Source organism: Protopterus annectens, chromosome 5.part1 (assembly GCF_019279795.1).
Source record: "Protopterus annectens isolate FY-2018-M chromosome 5.part1, PAN1.0, whole genome shotgun sequence".
Lineage (NCBI taxonomy): Eukaryota > Metazoa > Chordata > Ceratodontiformes > Protopteridae > Protopterus > Protopterus annectens.
Window position 1 is genome coordinate 486269007 of NC_056736.1, and position 27072 is coordinate 486296078.

The following is a 27072-nucleotide window of genomic DNA, read 5'->3' on the forward strand; positions in this document are numbered from 1 at the left end:
GCTCTCTACTGTCTTCTACTTTAGGAATCAAGCTACAATGCCTGCTTTAGAATCACTCTACCATGTTTATCTTTATCCTGGATCAAGGCTCTGGGAAAGGGCACTTGGCCAGATTATCTTAGCCTTTACCCTGGACCACAATATTTGCTTGTGGCATTAATTAGTAAACTGCTGTAATGCAAGCTTCCTTAGAATTCAACACTCTGTGGCATTATAGTGGTCTGTGAATCACTTTTTCATAACTCACAGAACAAGCTTGCTAGAAGCTGAGCTTTCCAATGTGATATTTGTTTCTAAATAGCACCCCCCCATATCTTGTTAACACTGAAAGGACAGTAGCTTTAAAAAAAAAAAAACAAGATAGCATCTTGTGAGTACCAAATCTGGTCCTCATTGCAGATTTCTATAAAAAAGTAATACCTTATGCATTCATACACACATGCATATTTGAGAGAGAGATTTATAAAGTACTTTGCTGAATAGCTGAAAAAGACAAAAAAAATCCAATGTTAATACATTTAAAAACAAAACAAAATATCATGTTACTGTAGCAATGCAGTAGTTTAGAATGCAATGTTTTAACGAGCAAGTGATATTGTTTATACACATACATTGTTTTATTTTGTTTTTTTCTGAAACAAGCAGTAGTATAAAACCATTAATGTCTTCTATTTTTCTGCTTGCTGTTTTTCTGCACTTCTAATGTTTTTACAATGATAATAACAACATGTACACAGACAACCCTCTCCTCCTCCCAACAAATTCCAACACATGTGAGAGATGCAACCATATAGCCAAACTGGAGGCTAAGCTCTCTCAACTCAGTACTGGCATAACCAGTCAGAGAAACCAAACTCACACTCACTTTCCTCTCAGTCTCACATAGACCTACCACAACAGCCAAACACAACATCACAACAACACACAAAAGGCTCTAAATAAAGATCTGCCTAAGATCTGAGACCTCAGCAGAGACCCAAAAGCAGAACCCAAAAAAACAAAACCACAAAACACAAACCACAACAAAAGTGCTCCCAAAAGTAAAGTGCCCAACACAAACAACACCCAACACACAACATACATAAGTGACTCTACTCTTCAAGTGACACTATCTGACATCCACACACATGAGGCTGACTCAGGAGGTCATGGTGAGCAGCCTCATGGTGAGCAGCCTGTCTCCAGGTCATAGCTACATAACACAGGTCACAACAGGCAAGTATTAAATATGACTTGAGTCATGTGTCCATGCTGGTGTGAATGATGGACGACATGAAAACATGAAAAGAGACATAACATGAAGACAGAGGAGCTCTGAAGCATGTAGCCCAGGGCGGTATGACCCCTGACCTTGAGTAGCATCTTACCTTCACCAGAGAATGATGCCACAACAAGAAGATTGGATGAATTTCAACAATTGGCTTAAGTATTGGTCAACACAGGATGATATGCTGCCTGTCAGCCGATGATGATATGCCTGACAAGATCGCGATGGCACCTGAGGGGCTGAGCACACCTGTCAACCCTGGGCTTCTCTTGCTGTGCTAAAGCTGCTGCCCCAAGGCTTACCTTTTTGGGCAGGGCTCAAAAGACAAACCTCACTCAAGGCACAAACTCAAGAAGATAAGAATAATGCGTTAGTCGCAACTAACAAGTCCCTACTCCTCATGCTGCTGCATCATCAAGTCTCCATCATGCACAGTATGGTCTATCTGGCAAGGACACCATGGAGCACTCGGGGTTCGAGCACCAGCACTACCAGGTTATATCTCATAAACATGCTTTCGGCCCCAAAACCCAAACCGAAATCAAAGCCAGAGGAGGTATAAAATCGATATAAACCAAAAAGACCTCTTTATTCCCAGCAAATAAAAACAACACACTTACTATCCACAGTCAACTAACTGCTAACACAGAGACGCCAGCCACCCCAGTAGCCCAGCCCACACAGACCTTCCCACCAACCTAACTCAGCCTTCCTGAACTTCCAAAACCCAGAAGAACCACTCGAAACACCATTGCAAACACTGACTAAACCCCCAAACACTCCAGAAACAAAGATTAATCTCTGAACTTATGGACCCAAAGCAGAACTCCAGGAAAGGAGACAACTGGCTCTCATCACCAACATGGGGATTACCATGCACAAGATCAACAGGTTGGGATCACCACCAATCAGGACCCATCAGACCTCCTCACTGGATAACTCAGATCATCCCACCAACTGGGGGGACTCTATGCTCACCATCAAGACATCATGACTCACTGGTGAAAAGACTCCACCAAACCCCACCCAGCAAATATTCACATCCTGACCCAACCCAACCCCAGAAAACCAAAGAAACTGAATGTGAAAACAGACCCGGCACAGCAATGCATTCAGTGAAATCCTTCAAACATGCATGGGCCTGTGGAAAATACCACCCCAGTCAAGCCAAATCCAACCAAAAATAAACTGTCCACCTTCAGGAGGACATGGATCATAGGTAAGCCATGAAAAACATAGACAAAATACATAAACAGGCAGGCGAAAAGCTAGGATATGAGCAAAAAAAAACTATAAGATCAGTAAAGGCAGTCATAGGGCAAAACTCCAAAAACAAATAAAATTGAGAAAGGCTAGCTTTAGAGAAAAAAAAAATAGGCACTCAGGATAAGCTACCTGGGCCTCCATTTTGAGAATTAAGACAGAGCGGACACTAGTGATAATCAGAATTAGTCTTTGACATCCATATGCATCTGGCACCACCTCACCAGATATCACTCCTCCCCTCCCCAGCAAAGTAAGAAACCTGATCCCAGCAGATGCAGCAAAGCATTAATCCCCAGGCTCACAGGGACAACTCTCCCCTCCAGCCCAGATGGGCATGTAATGGCACCGGCACAGCAAACATGAACTGATCATTCAGTCTCAGCCAAGAAGGGAACCCCAATTGCCAAAACTATACCCAATATCCTCAAAAAGGGGTAGCATCAGCAACAGTGGTCCTCTGCACAAAGAGTGAAATCTACTCAAATAGTGGTGATGCCTCCACAAGCCTACCTAGCTGCCTGCTCCAGTTAAAGACGGATCAGGCATAAGCCTGACTAGCTTTGGGGTCCTGCTTCAGCGGACAGGCACCACTTGGGCTTTGTTAAGGGCAGATCCTGCCTAGTAAACCAGTCAAATCCAAAATGCCGAAGACTTTGGATCGCACGCCTTGAAGGGAAGCACTGGCAGAAATACTAAGCCCCCCAGCTGGACAATATCATATAATACAGCTTAATAAGACATTGGATAAGCTAAAATACTGGAACCATGTCAGCCTATAAAACTGGCTTCAGGAAATGGGCTCAAGTTATAATGTGGAATTCATGCTTTACTCATACCAGTTACTGACTCAGGCAGGGCACAAGGCTGGTATAGTAAGGCATCTCTTGTTAGGTATATAGTAAATGGGTACGGAAAGCGGGACATGGAAAAGCTGAATCAGCTCCAATGCCTTGAATCAGGGCAAACTAGTGCAAGAGACAACCGACTAATAACAATAATAAAAAAAATCATATCTCATGAAAATAATTCAAATTAGATATCATTTTCAGTCTTACAATGTTCCTCCTTGGTCTCTAGGGTTTGTCCCAGTGTACCCTCCACAATTAATATTGTCACTCTTTATTATGTGACATCAGAAACTACTAGAAATTATTCCAGATTTGCATGGCTGTTTAATAGACTGCACATTTTTGAAGTGGACTACAACATATTCATATAGAATGTGTGACTCACACCTTTAGTTATTCTCTCAAAATGTGTTATGTTATAATCAATGAGAAAAAAAAAAACATAGTATTCACTTACAAAAATGTATTGACTTGTCTCTTCAAATGATATAATAATAATAATAATAATAATAATAATAATATGCAAAAACCTAACTGAAAGCCCCTTTATTTAAATAATGTCATTGAATGTTTTGAGTGGATGTCTATAAAATTATTAAATGTGGCTATTTTCTGTTACTACAGGAATACTTAAAGGCCAGTTTGTATTCCATTCTGGAATTAGCTGGCAAAGTCAAAAGAAAAAAGACCATGGGGTTGTGAACTTGTTATTTCATATTCCCTTTAAGAATCAGGTGATAAACTTACTAGCAACTTAAACTATAGGAATGTGAATTTGTTAGTTTATGTTCACTACAGAAATAAACTTAAAATGTCAGAAATAACAAAGACCATAGGGTTGTAAATTAATTTCATAAATTCACCCCTTTACAATGTGGATTATAAAACATTAATGACTGTAGACAAACACTTTTACGTTTAAACATATAACTGACAAGTGAAAGTCAGGTCCGAGACATGTCTCCAAATGAGGATATGAAAGTACCATCAGAAGATGAGTATCACAAAAATTCTTTTTATACATTTGTTTTTGCATTTCACCTCAATCACTCTTCATTTACTTTCTTCCATTGTGGATTGTTAATCTCTGCATCAATGTACAAAGTGGAAGATGTGGTCCAAATAACATACAATTCTAATGAAATTGAGAAATGTTTCATCTCTGTGCATTTCCATCCACCCATGGCATATAATGATATAACTGATTTTCCTCTGCATAAGTTACCACAGGAACACCCATTGCATTAGTCTGGCTAAACTAGAGTATGACACTCTACACCAGTGGTCATAGCCAGAAATGTAAGCCATCCTCCTCCTGGGATTAAAAGTCCATCATTTCATCTGCTCATTCCCACACATCGGCTTGCCCATTCCATGTCTGGATACACTACTCAAACCCAGGTATCAAATTTAAATCTGGTCTTCATCTTTTTCAGTATCACAGCTAGTTACTTGCATGCATCTCAAGTTCTCAAATCTTTCCTCTGATATTACAGTTTAGTTAGTAACCGTTCTCATTAACCAAATGTTTGTGGAAGTTGCTATTCACACTCTCAAAGATGTGTAATGATTCTTAAGTAGAAAGGGAGAACTACTGAGACTCCAAAAAATTGCAGAGTAATATTATTGCCCATTTGGTTAAGGTTCTAGAACAGATTACATAGCATCAGCTTTCCATCTTAAAAAATGAATAGCTGTTGCAAAGCCTGCACAGGTTCTAAAAAGAGCATAAGTGCACACTACAGTAGACACAGAGATTCTCCTAATGCTCTTGGGGGATCTTTTCTAATGACTTTGGCATTGCTTAACAGAAAATGTTCATAAATGATAAGATGTTATGAAATGTGTCTGCCATTAGGTTGGCAGTACCCTCTGAGCCTGAATATCTGACATCATTTACTATTAGCGCCGCACAGTGCTAGGCATTGTTTCTAAGGGTTTGTAGTTATCTTGCACCTACTATGTTTGCTTTATATCTGGTTTTGGGTGAATTAATTAGGATATGGTGTTCTGTGCTTATTTTAGCAACCACGTTTTCAGCATCATGAAACATATTACTTTTTGCTTGCAATGATTATTTCTCTTAATTAATGAGACCAATATAGGGGGTTATTTTTGATTTTGGCATATTTTTTCTGATGGTGACAGATGTGTCTATCCAGCTACCTACATGTGAATAGAATGTGTCATTAAGAGATTTTGCATAAGCTACAGCGTCATAAAAATGGTCCAGAAAGTGAAGTCCTCTTCATGAGAAGGAGCCCCCCCCACAAAAAAAAAAAAAACAGGGCTTTTAATTTTTGCTCAGACTTTCCTGTTTTTCATTTTGGTGAAATGTAATCTTCTGACAGTAACAAGGGCACGTGTAAGCCTGTAACTGTAACATGGGCTATTAGTTTGACATAGACTGAAATATAGGATAGAGTTCAAACAAATTTGTCTGTTTCAAAATAAATAACCTAGCCAGTAAAGGATAAGAGTAAGAAAACTAAAACAAGTTATTTTTTTCCACATGATGTATTCAAAATAGTTCAAATACTGGCAGATGTTTATAAATGGAATATTCAGAGGTAAAGGCATCCTGGTATTTTACCAGATTTATTTGTTGAAAATTGTTAGAGTATGCAGACAACAGAAACAACCATGTATGCTAAATATGCAAATGAGTTATAATAGTGTAGGCAAAGAGTGACAATGATGACATATTCTGTAAGTATGATTTTTCCAAGAAAATCATATACCAGGAATATATTTCATTTTCTGAATTTCTCAGAAAGAAAGTCTTCCTTAAAGATGTTTATGATTTGTTAAATTATGTTTATTACTTCCTTCAAGCCACAGTAGTATGAGACAGGAAAAAAAAATGTTTCTCAGGACCACACGCATGGGTACAAAGCACTCCTCTGCAAGAAGAGAATCTATTCAATTATTTTCTAAATTAATGCTTGCCCTTGGATAATGAACAGTTAATTACAACCCCCTTACTAGCAGATGCACTTAAAGCCATATACTCAAGGCAGGCTTTGTTACTAAGAATGATTCTCATTAGGGTAATGGCATGTTGTACTGCTTTTATATATATATTAGTCTAAATGAGTGTTCCTGATTGCTTTCTGAAAAGATCGGTATGAAGTTAATTGCAGATACAAACATAAAGAATAATGAGGGCTTGTTTAGTGATGGATTGCCCCTTATAAATCCCAACAGTTTATCCTCTGAAGTATAACTGTGACAACAGGAGGCTGCACTTTATGGATTGCTTCCACTACTCAGAATTTATTTAGTCAAAAACTGGTATCTTGCATGGGAAATGGCATCTATCCATCTATATAGGTTTCTAGAGTATGACTGAAAACAACACTTATAGGTCACAGGTATACAGTTAAACTAGTTTTAATGTGTTAGCCACATACAAATATGAAAATTTTCCTTCATTAAAAGCAAGGTAGGATTGGGTAATAATAGACAGGTTCAAGCTGCAGAAAATGAATATTTTTCTTTAGTCGATGTTTGAAACACTGCCTTACATTGATAATGAAGGTATGGCAGGTTGTGATATGATAGTATTAACCATCTTCAGTGTAAGATGGCTGGGCCATAATGGTATTTGTTTATTATACCAACAGATCCATATATCATCTTATTACTTACAATTTGCTTTAAGAAGTGCTTAGTTCTTATCCAGTGTGTTATTATTTTCACTTGTTGATCAGAATGTGGTTGGATCTGCATTTCAAATACTTTAGTTCTGCCAGCATTATAAATCAAAACAATGTATAGGTTTTAAGGTTCAAGTCCCTACATGCACATATGTGGATACAAAATGTATTTTGTCACTCATACTTAGCTACTGATCATCGCAATGGGCTTCTGAATATACTCCTCCTGGTAGACACATCACTGTGCTTCATTGTGATTAAATAGTGATGCCAAATCTATGTACATTATCTGATTCATCAAGCTTACAAATGAAGGCAGCCAGCACTGCAGAATCAGAAATACTAGGGAGGAAAGAAACTGCCCAGTTTCTGTGCTTTTAGTGTAGAACATGCCTGATGCAGAAATGTTATAAAAGGGGTGGGAGGTTGGCATAATGGTTAAGGTGTTTACTTGCAGACACAAAGTGCAGGGTTTGATTCTCACATGGGGTAACTGGCTAGGCTTAAAATAGCCCACAAGGACAATTAGCCTAGTACTAATCTACGAATCTATGGTAGGAATACATTTTTCTTTTAAAGAGTACTATTACGAAAACAAAGGTCACCATTAGTTATAATATCAAAAACCTTCCTGCAGTTAAAGTTTGTAGAAGTATTTACCCATTGCTTCATGCCTTTTTATGCAGAGCAGTTCCTATGTCTTAAATCTCCATGGCCCCTTGATTCTCCTGCTGATGTTCATAATCTGACTTGTGATACTTTATAAGGACTGTGCTATTTATTTTTCAGTGACACCATGTTTCCCTTAACAAAACTAGAAATCCAGTCATCTGTCTGTCTCTGTAATCTATCCACGCAACATGTCCCAAAGGCATTGTTTGCAATAACTAACCCACAGTTTTATAGCTGCCCTACAGTTGCTAGAGGTGAAATTGTATGAGTGTCAATAGCACAAAGAAAAAGAGGATGAAACATGTCCCTGAATGCTGTATTCCACAGGAAGACATCACTGTTGTTGCAGTTTTTAAGACTGCACCAGCAATGATTCACTTGTTTTGGAGATTCTACCCTTCCTCAAGTTGGTACAACCATGGATTTGGTATATATAAGTTCGGGTGAGGGAGGGTACAGTCGAGGCTGCAAAAATAGTTAAAGTAAATTTTTTTGCCATTTTTTTTCCTTTCAGTTTGTTGGTGTTCAGGAAAATGGAGTTTCATTATAGAACCCAGTTTAATCTGTTATGGTGAATCTTCAAAAATGCAGCACAGAAGCATTTAAACCAAATGAGAAAAACAGGACTAGTACATTTTATTTAGCTCTACTTTCCACTGATACCTGAAGCTGACACCTCTGGATCTTTTTAGGAATGAACCCCAGGAGCTTAAGAGTCACATTTCTCTCAGCGAAGGCAGTGAGAAACTCATTCCCGTTAGTACAATTCATTCATTCACAGATGCTCAACTAAAGAACTAGGTAGCAATATCAAACGTCTGTTAAGTGGTCTGTTAAACCTTTTATATTTCAGGAGGTTTGCATACTTTTATGAGTATTAAACAATGACCTAGCAATGGAACAAAGTAAGCAAATAAACATCACCCATTATATACCAATACATATTTAAACACTGCCAATGAAACTGTGAAAAAAAGTCACACACAGATCTACTAAAATTGATTTTTTCCCAAAAGTTGCTCTGTACAAGATCTATCCGGCTCAAAAGAATGTTACATGAGCAGTACTGTTCTCATCTATACCCAAAACACGGCTTCCATGTTGGATAATCCTATATCTTCAGATACATAAAAGATAGTTGAAGTAACGTGCAAAACAATTTCTAAATAATCAACAAAACGCAAAACTGAAGGTACCAGCATAAATCAAATCATATATCCAGTACGACAACAAATGCAACTACTTTTGAATGTATTATCTTTAATATGTTTATACTGCAGCATGTTTTTATATAATGCACATCTTATGGTTTTAACACATGAAATATGTCATATATTTTATTATTTGGTTGGACATGTTCTGTGAGCATGGTTTAATTGACTTGTTAAACAGGGGGAGGGTCTCTCTGTGAATAATGCTTTTTTGATTGGTGTATTTGTACTAAGATTTCCTTTAAAACCTGAGTGGTATTTTTATCCAGTTGTCTGATGAAGCAATTCCTAGTTGTATTGTGAAAGCGCTTATAATTAAAATTTCATTTGTGTGATTTTATTATACTGGACTACTATATTTGTTGTCGTACTGGATATATGATTTGATTTATGCTGGTACCTTCAGTTTTGGGTTTTGTTGATTTTTGTTGGGTCTTTGTATCAGCAAAGGGCTTTTTTCAATTGATTTAATTGCTGAGGGGATAGCTGAAGGTACTATCGTTCATAGTGTCATGGACAAAAGCCTTGATAATCGATTAATAAGAGTACTGACTGAGTATGCTAACCCCCTAATCAACTGTGCATACCTTGATGTTGAGAATGAGTCTGTTTTAAAGCAGGACAATGAATATAACATTTATACACTTAAAAAAACTATCAAGAACGATATGTATAGATTTAAGCATTTACAGTGTCAGCGATACCACCCTGAGGTGTGTTTAGATACAGAAGTTGTACCAAGGGATTTGGGTGTACTAAACATGCCAACGTATGGAAACGCTTATCCTGCTTTATTAACTGCTTGGCAGAAAATCAACTTAGAGACCAGTAAGTCTTATGTAAAATTACTTGTTGATTTTTTCTTGCCTATTGAAAGAGAATTAAACAGTAAAATAATGCAACAACAGCAAGAATTGATTGTGCTGAGTGGCGAGGGGTCAGCAGAACTGTTTATGAATGAGTTAATTGATCGGATTCTTAGATATGAGAGAAAACTTTTGGAACAGAAAAAGAGAAAGTTAAGAAGGGATTTTGCGGACTTCTCTAACCGGCAGATATTTGTGTGGCCAAGAAACAGTGTAATCTAAGAAAAGCCATCTGTAAATAGGTCTGTACAATGGGAGGTCTCAGCCAATAGATTCGCATTACAAGAGAGTTCCACCAATGAGGTTGCATTAGGGCAGCACTCCATTAATGTTGGGAGAGAAGGACGTTCCAGTACTGACACCGTGTTGCCGTTGCTGGTAACACTAGTGAGGCCGTAGTTAATCCACAAAATGAAGGGCCTTTTTTATTGCCTAACAACACAGAAATGGTACACTCCACGTACTCCACACCCATGGAGGTTTTTGGGGAGAATAATGTGCAGGACACATCTAATACTGTTACTTCTAATCCGTTGGTTAGAAGGAAGATCATTTCAGAGCCCAAGGGTTTGGTTCAACCAAATTTTCCATTACTCTATCGTCCAGGAAGGAAAAGATCGTTTGACATGGAATTTCAAAAGGCAAATTTGAAGTGCAAGGAAGCACCAACCAACATGCAGCCACACACTTTAAAGAAGATGTGGGGGTACACCCAAGAGGACTAGTATGGAGCAGCTCAGATTATACCCTCAGCAAAGCTGAGGTTATGCTTTTAAACAAAAGGTTTGAATTTTATTCCTTCTATGGACATTAATGTTAGTGACTTATTAATAGCCATACGTTTATATGTACTTAATGTAGCTTTGAAACAGCAGTTTTCTGAATATGTATCTAATTATGATAACAAAGTACACAAGAAAAAAGTACATATGTACCTATTTTGCCTGCTAACTTAGAAATCTTTTTGAAGGCATGTGAGAAGGACGCTTATGCCACAGACTTTATGAAAAGAAGTAATATTGTTACTAACAATTTGACAGCATTAGAAAGGCAAGCCATGAAGGATTTACAATCTAACCAGCAGATAGGTATTCATCCTGCTGATAAGGGATGGCCTGTGGTGATTTTGAATTCTGAGTACTATTTACTTATTCTTTGTGAAATGTTAAATGATGTTAATATGTATGAAAAAGTAGATTTGGAAAAGATAGATAGTATGTCTAGAGAGATTTTTAATAATGTACTGGAAAGTAAAAGTATGGGATTGATGGATAATACTTTATTTCAATATTTGTGGGTGGAAAAACTCTTGATCCCCCATTTACATGGCCTACCCAAAATACATAAGGACCCTCAGAAACCTAAATTTAGACCAATTGTAGTGGGTGCTGGGTGGCTAACTGAGCAGATTTCTATTTACTTGGAACATAAGCATCCCCCCCACTATCCAGAACACTCTTCCCTATATCCATTCCTCCTTCTATTCTGCTTGTGTCCTCACTAACACAGCTAGAAATCCTAGGCTCCACCTCTCTCCTTGCCCTACCTTGCTCTCCCTTACGTTTCTATAGTTGTACTGTGCTTCTAACCCCCTGCTACCCCAATCTCTGGCCCACTACCTCTGCTTATAGCTAAATCCCTACACTCTCTTTTCTCACCCTCTCACCTCTTCTCACTGATTGTTTTCTACTGGGTTCTTCCTTGCTGGTGCAGCCCCGCTCTGTTCGCCCTCGCTACGCTCAGGTTCACTTCGCTCCCCTACTCTACCCCAATTCCCACACACCCCCAGTACAGTTTCCTTTATACTTAACCATCCCTCCCCTTCCTGCCAAGCCACCCACTACTATTCCACTTCCTGCTTATCTCCACTCCCACATTCCATTCGTAACTTCCTCTCCCCATACCCAATCTAAACTAACTTCCCTTCCAAACTCCCTCTCTTCGCACCCAATCTAAACTACTCATCATGCTGCATCTACTTATATCTGTAACACTACTTACTCTACACTATATTTCTACCTCCTATCACTACCACCTCACATATCCATTCCTCTGTTCTCCTACTTCTCACTCAATCTACAGCTTTCCTACTCCTTCGTCCTTCACCATTTCTCCAAACATATTTAACACTTCTACCTCAACTCTATATAAAAGACACATACTACACATTCTCAAACCATCTAATAAGATTAATAATTACATACTAATAACATACCACACATTCTAAAACCATCTAATAAGATTAAACCTAAACCGCCCAAATGCTATCAGCCTTTCACATCTATTACTCTTCTCACAAAAGACCTACTCTCCTCTGGAGACATCCACCCAAACCCAGGCCCCTCTACACCTCCCCTCTCCCCATCCCCCACATCTACCTTATCTACCCCCTTATCTACCCCACATCTACCTTATCTACCCCCTTATCTACCCCCTTCTCAGAAGTCCCTTCCAAAAACTTACCAAACACACAATCCCTATCTCATAACTCACCTCCATGTAAACACCTAACCTTCTATTCACTGAATATTCAAAGCTTAGCCAATAAAACTACTGAGCTACACTCATGGATTGCTTTCAAAACCCCTCACATCCTATCCCTATCTGAAACATGGCTCAAGCGATATATCTGTAACAGTGAAATTCTTCCTCCTGGCTATAACATCTACCGCTCTGACAGACCTTCAAAGAAAGGTGGTGGCGTAGCCATCCTCTACTCTAACACCCTTAACCTATCACCTTATCCAATATCTATTCCCAGCTTCCACCCTGCTGAACTTCTCATCTTAAATATCCATTTGAACGCACACAAAAAACTAGCTGTAGCTTCCATTTATATTCCTCCTGGCAACAATATACCCATACTGGAAAACATCTTATCCTGGTTCACCCTCAACATACCCTATGAAACACTTATTCTTGGTGATGTCAATATAGACTGGGCAAAACTATCTACTGACCTTACATAGCATTCACCTTCATGGTTTCCACCAACTCATTTCCACCCCAACTCGCTTCCACAAAGCCTCAGCCTCCAGCTCTATAATAGACTGGATTCTCACCAACACCCCTCATCACTACCACCAGCCCACAACCCTATCAGACTCACTTAGTGACCATCTCCCTACCTCCATTCTAAGATACAACTCTCACACACTTAAACCCTACCTTTTCAAAGACTGCAGAAAACTATCTACATTTAATCCTTTACAGTTTAACTCTATACTACAAAACATTGACTGGTCCATCCTTAAACAACTTCCTCTAAATGATTCTGTTAACACTTTTAACAGCATCTTCCTAAATACTCTAGACTCCCTAGCTCCCTCTAGGAAGATTCGAGTGAAATCCAATCATGCTCCCTGTCTTTCAAAAGAAACTAAGTCCATCATGAAACAAAGAGACAGTTTCTGAAAAGCCTGGAGCAAATCCAAACTAACACCTCTTCTACTCAAATACAAACAACTACGCAATCTTGCTAAAAAACAGGTAATAACAGACAAGAAGTCATTCTATAGCTCAGGGCAGAACAAATGTAAATCAAACCCTCGTAAATTCTGGACAACACTCAACAGCATCCTCTACCCTGGTAGTCCCTCTAATCCCTCACCCTACCCAAACACAGCTAACGAGGAAACAGCTACCTTACTTAACTCACATTTTATCTCCTCCATACAAAATCTCCTACACTCTCAACCCACCTCTCCCTCAGTACCTGTCCCCTCACCCACCCCCAACATTTCACCCTTTTACTTCAAGCCTGTGCCCATTTCCTACATCAAATCTCTACTGTTCAAACTCAAACCATGCTCCCCTCTACTGACAAATTACCTCTGACCTTCCTTAAACTCGCAGCTGACTCTATCGCCTACCCAGTAACAATATTAATAAATAGATCTATGTAAGAATCTACTGTTCCTACCCTTTGGAAATCCTTCTACACTATCGCTCTCCACAAAGGAGGTAACTCCACTGACCCTTCAAACTACCGACCCATTGCTATTCTGTCCCCACTATCTAAGATACTCGAAAAATGCATCCACACTCAACTTATGAATCACCTTCTCAATCAAAACTTACTCACCCCTACCCAACATGGCTTTCACCCCTATCACAGCACAACTACTGCTCTACTATCCTTCACTCACACCATAGCAGAATCTCTGGACAACAATAAACTTACTTCCTGTCTCTTTCTTGACCTCTCCAAAGCTTTAGATACAGTGTCTCATCCACAACTACTATCTAAACTCACTAACTTTCACCTCTCCACCCTCACCCTCAATTGGTTTGATAGCTATCTGTCTGAACACAAACAATCAGTTAAATGGCTCTCTTCCCCTTCTCCCTTCTTACCTCTCTCTACTGGTGTGCCACAAGGTTCCATCTTGGGTCCCCTCTTATTCAACATCTTCACCAATGACCTTTTCACCTCATGCCATCAGTCCTCACTTATACAATATGCAGACGACTCCACAATCATTTCTACAGCCAACAACATCTCTGACCTACACTCCCTAACCCAAACAGCTGTATTTTCCACTGAACAATGGCTTTCAGAAAACTTACTGATTCTCAATCCTACTAAAGCCAAACTCTTACTCTTCCTACCCCACTCTCTTAATCATCATAAATCCTCCTTTGTCATTAAGTCGTGCAATAACACAGCTATCCTACCTGACACCCACACAAAACTCCTTGAAGTCATTATCGACGATGAATTAAAATTCAATCAACACATACAGCAATGTATAAAGAAAACACATCAGAAATTAGGTCTATTATACCGAAACAAAAAATATCTCAGTCCCGAAGCTAGACTCACCCTAGGACAACCACTCCTCCTCCCCTCACTCCTCTATACTGCTCCAGTTCTCACAAATATCCAAAAAACTACCCTGAATAAACTCCAACAATCCTACCACAAAGTAGCCAGATTCATCACCAACTCCCCAAACAACACACACCACTGCATTGCTTTGAAGTTTCTACAATGGCTAGAACTCCCACAACTACTACATCTCTATCAATTTCACATGTTGCACTCTGTGCTCTTTAAACCATCCTACTGTCCATCCTTATCTCTCCTTGTCTCTGTCTACACCCCATCTCGACCCCTCCGCACCTCTAATCAACAATTGCTTGATATTTACCACCCAAATAAGTCAGTAGGGAAGCTACTCTACAAACACTCTATGGCCCAAGCCTGGAACAAACTACCCCTTGACATTCGCTCAATCTCTCACACCCCATTATTTAAAACAAAACTAAAGACTCATTTACTCAATTCCAGAATTTGCCCCTGCTATGACCCTACATAATTTCTCTCCTCCCCCCACTTTGGAATCACTCCATCTATCCTTGTCATACGTCTGAACTCTATCCCCACCAGTACAGTTACACAGCATAAAAAAAAAAAAAAAAAATGTGTGCTGTCATTTAACTATTGTTAATGTTGTTTTGTTTATTATTTACTACTGTATTGTTTTGTTTTTTGTATTACTACTGTAATGACTAGTTTTATTTCTATTGTTTGCTATGCCTGTATACTACTGTAGTGTTTTTTATTGTACTATCTGGAGCTTTTCTCCTCGGGTCTCCACTGGAAATGGGACAAAATCCCAGTTGGACTAACCCGGTCAACAAATGTCAATAAATAAATAAAATAAAAATAATGAATTGAGGAGAGCCTTGCTTGACTTCCCACAAGTATTAAAGGACACTGAGCATTTCCTTAGGGATTTATATAAAGTTATTCAAGAACTGAAACCTGTTGAGTTAAAAATTTTAGCAACACTTGATGTGGTCTCCCTCTTTACTAGAAGAGTGATCAAGGAAAGTTTACAACGGAGAAGATAGATTTTTATGTTTACTTCTTGAGCTGGTCTTAGAACATAATCTTTTCTTGTTTGAGGATACTTGCTATTGGCAGAAGGCGGGAGTAGCCATGGGCACCAGCTGCGCCAACACCTACGCTAATCTGGTAATGGTGGAGTGGGAACAAGAATATTTGGTAGATAATCCACATATCGTATTTTATAGATGGTTTGCGGACGATCTCTTCATAGGTTGGCAAGGTGATGAGCAAAGTTTGAACATGTTTTATAATTATATCAATAACACATAAAGCTTTCTGAAGTTTGCTATTAATTATTCTATTAGCAGTATTGATTATCTAGATGTGACTGTGTTTAAGTGCAACAATCAGTGGAGTACCAACTTACACAGGAAACCTTGTTATTGTCCGGCCTACTTGCATCACAAGAGGATGCATGCACCTCATGTCTTCACAAACATTATTGAGGAACAGGCAATGAGGTTGTCCTGCTTATGTTGTGAGGAGATGGATTATACTACGGAGCTGAATAGCTTAAAAGAAAGGTTCCAGAAGAGAGGATATAACGAACAAGATATAGATAGAGCATGTTTCAAGGTTCAACAGGAGAGGAAATGTAGAGCCAAACCTTATTTTGCCCCTCCACCATTGGCTGTTGACAATATAGCTAGTGATTGTGCTGGGGCGGGTTTGGTGCCCATGGTTATATCCTATGCTGCCAATTTTGCGTGGTATAAAAACTTAATAGAGAAGAACTGGCATATCTTATTAGTGGATGACAAGATAAGGAAGTTAGTGGGGAATAGACCCAAGTTTGTCTTCAAAAACATGAAAAGTCTTAAACAACAACTTTGTTATCCTATTGACCATGCCACCTTGCAGACTGATCTGTTTGGAAAACGCAAATGCGGTTCTTGTGCTCAGTGTCTTTTTATAGATCAATCTAGATTTTTTAGGCACCCAGAGACAGGATATCTTTGGGAGTTGAGGGTACGAGCAGACTGTAACACCCCCAATGTGGTATATTTGGCCCATTGTATGGTCTGCTTCAGTTACTATGTAGGCAAGACCAATAGGAGGCTTAGGGAACGTATATGCGATCATGTATATTGTACCAGAAAAAGATTGCATTATAGTGTCTTGGCCAAACACACCATGGCCATGGGGGATAGCCATACCTTTGTTTTCCAAGTTTTACACATACAAAAGTTAGACGTTAGACAAGGGGACTTCGTTACTAGGACAGAATGTGCTGAGATAGAATGGATTTGAGATTGGGAGCACATAGGGGACTGGGTCTTAATGATTCAGTCCCCTTGAAACCCATACTCAAAACTCAGCCTCTTAGGTAATGCAACTACTTTTGAATGTATTATCTTTAATATGTTTATACTGCAGCATGTTTTTACATAATGTACATCTTATGTTTTTAACACATGAAATATGTCACATATATTTTATTATTTGGTTGGACATGTTCTGCGAGAATGGTTTAATTGACTTGTTAAACAGGGGGAGTGTCTCTCTGTGAATAATGATTTTTTGATTGGTGTATTTGTACTAGGATTTCCTTTAAAACCTGACGGGTATTTTTATCCAGTTGTCTGATGAAGCAATTCCTAGTTGTATTGTGAAAGCGCTTACCATTAAAATTTCATTTGTGTGATTTTATTATACTGGACTACTACATTTGTTGTCGTACTGGATATATGATTTGATTTATGCTAGTACCTTCAGTTTTGGGTTTTGTTGATTTTTGTTGGGTCTTCGTATCAGCAAAGGGCTTTTTTCAATTGATTTAATATTTCTAAATAATGTATAATACATTCTAAACAGAAGACGTACCATGAGATACTGAAAGTTAAAGAAAATTGCTACAGCCACCAAACCAGCTAAATCTGGAATTCTGCAGCGATTCTGATTCTTATATTTTTTTAAGAATTCATCAAAGCTAGGTTTGTAAGATGATAACTATGTACCAATTCTTGAACATTTTTACATCTAAATCTTGAAAGCCACTGTCACCTTTTTGTATTTTCTTATAGTCTTAAAAGATATTTTATCACAAAAGTATCTTTTTTAATAATTGATTAAAATCTTGTTTCAGGAAGAGGGTAACAGATACTGTGTTAATTGAAAGAGAAATGAAGTTTAAAAACAGAAACTCACAGTGATGCATTAGACAGTCTCATAAAAGCTAGTGAGCCATCACTATGTAATATGTATGAAATAAAAAAGAAAGGAGATTTTTAACTCTCATAGTAAAGTTCTTTGGCTTCAATTATGCTTTAATTTAGTGAAATACCTTTGCATAGGGTTGGCACCTTTTCAGATGGCCAAAGTGAGAAAATTGTGGTACAAACATCAGATTTTGCAGGCCAAAACATACCCACGGCCAGTACAAGGGACATAACTTCAATTTTTTGCCTAAATAAAAGCTTACTCTTATAGCATTTTAGTTGCTTATTCTGTTTCTTATAACATTTAGGTGTTTTAGATACAGAATAACTGTTTTATGCAACTATTACATAAAATATAGGAAATAATTTTGCCCTAATATTTCAGGACAGTTGCCATTCTTACAATATTTTTGCAGGGCACAACTGCCCAAAGAGGGACTGTCCCTCGCAAAGTGGGACAGGTGGTAACCCTACCTTTGCAATCCTTGGCATAAGATAAATTTGATAAACAGGAGTAGATGGCTGTATTATATTTTGTAGGCAGCATTCACAGGCATGGTGCATGCTAAGGCTAGTGCACATGAAAAATGGAACTTGTCTTTTTGCAATAAAGTATAGTATCAGGTTTACAGAAGGGGGGGGTCCCCTTCTGATTATCAGTGCTTCAGAATGTTGAACCGCATATGGTTGTGATTGTTTGATCGACGTTCCGAAATATCAAACTGTTTGTACTAAGATTGCTGTATAGTAGGGATCAGGGAATTTCCATTTTCCCCATTGCAGGTATATGACATTAGTAGGGGTTGTGGAGGGTGCAGTGAGTGCACTGTGACATGTAAACTTGCCATGTATGTCTCAGTGAGTCCACTGTGTCATGTAAACTTACTGTATATGTCTCAGTGAGTGCTCTGTGTCATGTGAACTTACTGTATATGTCTCAGTCAGTGCTCTCTTCCATGTAAACTTGCTGTATATGTCTCAGTGAGTGTTCTATGACATGCAAACTTACTGTACATATCTGTCAGTATGCCATGTCATGTAAACTTACTATATATGTCTCAGTGAGTGATGTGTGTCATGTAAATGCACTCTATATGTCTCAGTGAGTGCTGTGTGTCATGTAAACCTGCTGTATATGCCAAAGTGAGTGTACTGTGACATGAAAACTTCCTGTATATGTCTCAGTGAGTGCATTGTGACATGAAAACGTGGTGTATATGTCTCAGTGAGTGTTGTTTGACATTAACTTACTGTACATATTTCAGTGAGTATTCCATGTCATGTAAACCTACTATATATGTCTCATTGAGTGCTATGTGTTATATAAATTTACTGTATAAGTCTCAGTGACTGCTGTGTGTCATGTAAATGTGCTGTAAATGTCTGAGTGAGTGCTCTATGTCAAGTAAACTTTATGTATATGTGTCAGTGAGTGCTGTGTGTCATGTAAACTTGCTGTATATGTCTCAGTGAGTGCTGTGTGCCATGTAAAATTGCTGTATATGTCTCAGTGGGTGCTGTGTGTCATGCAGGCTTGCTGTATATGTCTCAGTAAGTGCTGTGTGTGATGTAAACTTGCTGTAAATGTCTGAGTGAGTGCTCTATGTCAAGTAAACTTTGTGTATATGTGTCAGTGAGTGCTGTGTGTCATGTAAACTTGCTGTATATGTCTCAGTGAGTGCTGTGTGTCATGTAAAATTGCTGTATATGTCTCAGTGAGTGCTGTGTGTCATGCAGGCTTGCTGTTTATGTCTCAGTAAGTGCTGTGTGTGATGTAAACTTGCTGTATATGACTCACTGATTGCTCTATGTCAAGCAAACTTTATGTATCTGTGACAGTGATTGCCATGTGTCATGTAAACTTGCTGTATATGTTTCAGTGTGTGCTCTAGTGTCTAAGACACTTTCAGGAAGACATTTGTTATGAAATATGTCAGTACAATAGCTGAGACACCCCTGCACATCCCATAGCTGGAAAGAAAGGCAAATGATGTCTGAGATGTGAGCAACACAGATCATCTCATTGAAGTGTTCAAGAGTTATGAAGATTTAGATGAGTTTCTTCTTCATTTTTTTAACACAGGGTACAACCTCTGTCAACACTTAGGTATTTGATTTAGAATATTATTTAATTGGCTTGATTCAGAAATGCCACATAGTTATGGCAACACAATCCATAATGGCAGCAAGTTGTACAGAGCCTGAAAGAGGACCCCAATATATAAATTACTTAAATATTGTAGACAGTTGTACAGATATGACTAATGACTCATTGGGAGCTCAGAGCAGCAGACTGCAGTGAGCATCTCTGTCAGTCCTGGCACCATAAAGTCCAAGTCTTAGGAAGAGCAATACAAAATGTTTAACCTGATCGCAAGTAACAGAGTACATTAGTACAATGCATGGACAGTTTGCTGTTCCTTATAATCACACTGCATGGACAGTGTGCTGCTCCTTACAATCACACTGCGTGATGACATTTGTATAGCCACAAGGACACATGAATGTAGAATGTATGGACTGAGATGTGTGTCTTCTCATCACTGCAGTATATTACATGTCATAGGCTATCTTACAGTGTAATGTGTAGTCCAGGCTGGCTTGATTGAGGTTCACATGAGAATGACAAATTTTAATGGGTAGTTCTTGATCTTAATGACACACTTCATAACTCTGTCTTGCAATGCTCTTCTTTAGAACTACAGGTAGGGTGTATTACTTTGGTGGGCTCCTGCTGTGAAAGTCACTTCATTATTTTTCCATTTATGCATTGTTAATCTTCTAGCTTTACAAGCCTCACTCTTCAAGGGATCATAGGAAAATATTCGTGGATGGTCTTTTTATGTCTAGCCATGCTACACAGAAATATTAGAAAGGTATTGGTCGTATGAGTTAAGTGGGGGGGGGTAAATGAACTTGTGCAGAAGTGATCTAGCATTTACAAGCTTCCTCTCTCTAATAGAGATGTGGGTTCCAGAACAGGGGTAAATTTGCAATTACACATACTCTGATCCAAGTTATTGCTTGAATAATTTCATGGAAGAACTTTGATTAACATGGATGGGAAGATTGTTCCAGAGAAGGGGTAGCCTCTGAGACACAAATCTGCCCCTCCAGCATGCTCTATTTTTATTGCTCTGTAGCTTTAGGTCTCTGCAGTGGGTGTTTCTGGTGCTATTCCATTTGCAGCTGTGGAACAGGTCCATTAAAGTCGGATTAGTGGATGCTTTATTGGTAGGCATAGGTCGCTTCTCAGCAGCCTGTAGGAGACCGAGAATAAGGACAATGCTTTGAGGTGGTCTATAGGACTTATTTTCTATACTCTGTATTCTTTTTCTGAGGAAACTCTTTGGTCATTCTAGTTGTGGCATATTCCTGATGAGGTACATGCAGAAGGGTGCACTGTAATCAAAGACTGGTCTTAAAAGGCAGAGAACAAGAGAACAATGACATCTTTTGACCTGGATACCATATGATACTACTGTAGACACAATGGTTAAAGGCCAAGGCACTGTCTACATGTGTTCTCACATCACTTACTGCTGGGTCTACTATTAAGTTGTATTAGTGATGTACAGGGATGGTTATCTTTCTGAAGTATACCATTTAGCACTTGTTAGAATTTACTTTAAGATTGTGACTCCAGCACTGGTTATTACATTTCAGGCCCTATTGGAGGATGTTTGTATCTTGAGGGGATTCAGTGACAACATCTAATTTGAAATCCTTTATCTGTTTGGTCAGCCAAAGGTCTTTGACATTAGCCTTGACTTCAGAGAAGTAGATGGCAAACATGAGAGCACCCAGTGCCAAGCCCTGAGGAACTCCAGAAATTACTGGCCTTATTGTCAAGGTAGACTTTCCTAGCTTAACTTCTTGGGTCCTATCTGTGAGCCAGTTGGCTATCCAGGAGGTGACTTGAGTTTATACCTAATTCATTGAGCTTGTCTGCAATACCCAAGTGGGTGATTGTCATAAATGCTTTGGTCAGGTATATGTAGGTAGCATGCACCAGTTTGCCCTCAACCATTGCTTTGGTGACCTTCTCAAGGAAGTCCACCAGGCTGAGGAAGCATGACCCTCACTTAACAAAACCAAACTGAGTTGGATTCATTGTCTAAAGGTTTCTTAAATCCTTATTTATTATGTCCATGATAATTCTTCCCACGATCTTTCATAAGAGACTAATCAGGCTTATGGATCAGTTGTTTCCTGGGTCCATTGTTGGCCCATCCTTGTGCATAGGAATAACAGTTGCAGACCTCTATTTGCTTGGCATGAAGCCTGTTTGGAGATTGTAATTGAATTATCCTTCTAGATACCTGAAAGGTTATGTTTCATGTATTAAGAAGGCATCCTGTCATATTATCGGGTCCTTTTGATGAAACGATTTTTGCTTTGGAGAGTGTATTGAGGACCTGTTCTTCATTCATAGTTGGAGTAGCCATGATTCAGGGTATTTCTCGAATGGTGTCTCGGGGAGGAAACAGGGAAAACTGGAGTTGAATTTATCACCCAGTAGGTTTGCTATGTTCTCAGGTTAAGTACAGGTGACTCCATTTATGATTAGTTTGGAACATTACTGTGTATTGCCTTTGAAGTTTCAGACATAACTGAAGCATGGATTCTGGTTGTCCTTAGCTGGGAAGGCTACTTTTACCTCACATTTAGTTTTGTTTGACATAATTAGTCCCCAGGATTATTTATTTAGTTTGATGAGGGAGTTCATATCTTGATGAGCATTTTGCTCCTTAATTTTTCTTCAGGATTGTTTTACTTTTGTTAAATAATCTATTGATGTTGTGATTTTACCAGTGTGGCTTGTTTTTTGAGTTTGTCACAGATTTATTTTGGGTAGGCAGCATAGCCTCTATACAGCTGTATACATGAATGTAGGGGGTTCTACTGAATGACTCAGTGTAGGCATCAGTGGTCCCCGGTGAGGGGGCTTGAAATTTGCCAGGATGAAACTTAGAAGTAAAAAGTTTGCCTATGATATTTTCTAAAAGTTCCAGGTTTATCTAATGTCCTAGGTTGTATTTTTATTTCAAAGGAGACAGCTTTATGGTCTGACCTGACTAGTAAGAACAATGTATGTGTGGGGCATGCAATTTCCCCCATGATAGAGAGGACTAGGTCTAGGAAGTCAGTGCTCCTAGAGGGTGTAAGGACAAACTGATTTGAGGTATTTGTGTTTATAAAGTCCAAAGCATTTATTCTCCCTCTCCACAAAGGAGGAGATAATAATGTCATATCTAACTTCTGACCTATTGCCATCCTCTCACCTATCTCCAAATTCTTGGAAAAATATATCCATAGCCAACTATTTAACCACTTCTAACACCACAAAATCCTCTCCCCAACCCAGCATGGATTTAGGCCAGGTCACAGGACTACTACTGCTTTTATATCCTTCTTGGACACAGTGAACCAAGGAAATCCTTGTCTCTTGACTATTTCTTGATCTCTCTAAGGCATTTGATACAGTTTCCCCCCTCTTCTCCTTTCCAAACTCTCCATTTTAGGTATCTCTCACCACACCCTAAACTGGTTCTCCAACTACTTTACAGATAGGCAACAAGCAACCAAATGGCACCAATCCTTCTCTCCATTCCTCAACATCACTACAGGAGTTCCACAAGGGTCCATACTAGGGCTGCTGCTGTTCAGCATTTTTATAATTGATTTCAACTCCACAATCTCCCAAGCATCTGTCATCCAATATGCAGATGACTCTGCCATCATCTGCACTGCCAAATCCATTTCAGAACTGCCATCACTCACCCAAAGTGCCTTTGCATACACTGAAACCTGGATGCATAACAACCATCTAGCCCTAAATCATAATAAAACCAAACTGATGTTATTCAGCCCTAAAAAACACATCACTTCCTGAAAATGAATTTACCATTGATTTCCTCAACAACATTTGCATTGAAGTTGTGCCTTATACCAAACTTATAGGGGTCAATATAGATAAAAAACTAAATTTTGACCAGCATTTTAACACCAACATCAAATAGCCCATCAGAAATTAGGCATCCTCCACAGGCATAAATACTTCTTCACCTACTCCACATGACTATCCCCTGCTTCTTCCTTCCTGCTTCCATCTTTGCACTACTGTGCACCACTCCTCACCAACATCCACGCCTCTCTCAAACCTAAACTAGACTCTTGCTACAACAAAATTGTTACCAATGCTAAATACTCCTCCCACCACTGTGTATCACTTCATTTTTTAAACTGGCTTGAACTACCCCGGTATCTAACATACGTACAACTAACTACAGCTCATAAGCTAATCTACAGGCCTTCTAACTGCCCTGCCCTCTCCTCTCTGCTCACCATATATCACCCAAATAGACCTGTTTGATCTGTAAATCAAATGTTCCTAAATGTAGTGAAACCTTTCCTTTCCTGCTGATCAAATGCACTGTTCCTTTACCATCACCAAGCTTTGGAACACCCTCCCCTCATCACTCAGGACTGTTAGCAACCCAGAACACTTGAAGACACACCTGAAACAACACCTAACCTCCCATGTACAAGTACTAGGACTGACCATATAACACCAAATATTACCTAGTCTGACAATTTCTCCCGCTCATCCCCCTCTTCCTTTCTGTCTCATAGATGTCTCAAATCTGCTCGTATATTCTCTGTGCTGTCAACTTATAATATCCTATCCTGAGAAACACAGACACTTACAAGCAATCTATATATTAGTATGAAGCTGTCTATATAATTTTGCTATTAATTTAGTACAGAAAAAATGACTCTATGTCACTCTCAGTCTAATCAACTGTTATAACATTCACCTCCTCTCTACCTAGCAACTACTACAATATTCACATATATACTAACTAATTCATGTCACTGGACTGATATGCATGTCGAAGACTTCTTAATATAAAAGCACTATCAGGGGTTCCCAAAATGCAGAATCTAACCAAGCAGGAGTGCAGGCAATCACAGTAAACAGCTGCGGCAATATTCCAAGGCCCTAAAGTTAGAACAGACAGCAAGGACAGAGTAAATAATGCACCGATTTTAAAGCAACACTAGTTATTTCCAAGATAAAGTGTAATTCAGCATTGTGGAGTAAGTATACAGATTTGAATGTATTTGGACTCAGCGCAACAGTCAGATGCAGTGACAAAAACAATAATCTTAAATACTATTTTAAAATGCAAAATCTCTGTAAACATACACAAATATAACAGCAGCTCTAGTGTATTTCAAGCCAGAGTGCAAAGTAGCACTATAAAGTATCCATCCAACAGTGGATGGATCGATCAGGGTTCAGCAAAAAGCCTTGACAATTAATAGCATTGTCTCCAAGTGAATGTATGCTCTGACTTTATCCAGACAGACACAAAAAAACTAGCAAATAAGCTAGTCCTCTATCCAACAGCAAGAAGACATTTTGAGACCACAAATAATGAGTCGCAGCTCAGAAAAGACCTGGCTGAACTCTACTACCACTAGAGTGCAGACAAAAGACTGTTAAATGTAAAATTAATGTTTCCTATCAACTGTCTGTCAGTGCCTACATCATTATATGCATTTCACTTCTTTTCCTTGGCTATGATAACCATCGTTTTTTCTACAGAAATTTTACTATGCTTTTTTTTCTGGTTTTTATTTTTGCCACTTCATTGCACACAAATATTACAATTTCCTCATCACAAAGTACTTTGTCCTTCACTTTAAGTCTACGACAGGTCTATTATTAAATTAATTATTCATTCATACATTCATTCATTCTTCATTCATTCTTGCATTTGTTAAACAGACAAGGGGCAATGACACAAAGACCCTTTCAAGTATACAGGTGACATAGACAGAAACACATTGTAGCAAGAAAATAAAAGACGATCATGCAATTTTGCAATTCAGTACAGTAAAGTACATCACTTGCCATGAATTGGTGTAAGACAATATTAAAAAAATAAAGACTTCATTTCAAAAAACAGAGCTGTATGCAACAGCTGCAGTAATTCCCGGTTAGGGGTCGCCACAGTGGAACTCTGGTCCGCTCATGATTGGCAATAGATTTTTATGGTGCCGAAAATATCATAATTTGGTAAACTCAATTATAAGTCAGTAAATGTGGTACTTGAAAGACAATGCAGAGACTGTGGTTAATGGCACATTTTGTAGCCATATATCTGGATTAGTGGTTCAGAGATCAAAGAAGTAATTGCCAAGGAGAAGGTTTCCCAGTACTGAGCCAAGGTGAATCCTATCAATTACTATTTTATTTTCTGGAGTGGTATTTACTAGTTAAGCTACATGAATTCTATTTGTAAGCATATTTGTCCTCCATCTGATAAATGAAGGTTATAGATTTAGACTTGGCCAGATCCAGTTATACTGCATGAATGATTTGGATGCTATCTACAACTTTAGTGACTTTTTTAAAGAATTGTACTAAATTAATTAGATATTATATCCCTTAACAAAACAACTCTGTAGTATGCCTATAGTTATTTTTATACTGCATATAGTAAAAATTGATATAATGTATTCCACACCTTTTCAAATTAGACTTATTAGTCTGACGGGTCTGTAGATTATGAGATTTGAACTATTCCCCTGTTTATGCAGTGGCATAACAATACCCCTTTTTCCATGCCCTGGCAGCATACCATTTGACTAAGCATTTGAGTGGCCTTGGGAGAGTTTCAGAGACGTGTCATTTGGTGCTGTTGATTAGGCATTGAGGTTATTTTTATCATAGCCTAGATAGGTGACATTTTTACCATTAAAGAAGAGAGAGAGAGAGAGAAGGAGGGTTCAAGCAGATAATACCACTACAAATTAAATCAGAGACCTGCTGTATGTTATTTCATGATAGTATGCTGTAGGTAAAGAAAGATTTATGATTACACTTGGCTTCAGATGCTAATTTTAATTTGTGTGTTATTTTGATCTTATTTTACTCAAATACATTTTTTTATTAAAATTTTTCCATATCTTCAAATAGATTGAACCATAAATAGTGAAATATAAAATAATATAACATAATCAACTAGTCAACTATTTACAAAAGAAACTATATACAATTACCTAAGTATACAATCTATAACATCACATGTTTCCATATACAATATGCAATTTGTATTAAGATGCTGTGCTGAGTTATTAGATCAATTTGTTTTGTTCAATATTTCATCACCTTTCTGCCAGTAAGTGATGTATGATGTTGTTGTATCGTTTTTTTTTTTTTCTTTATGGTTGCTACGTCCAATCGAGACATGA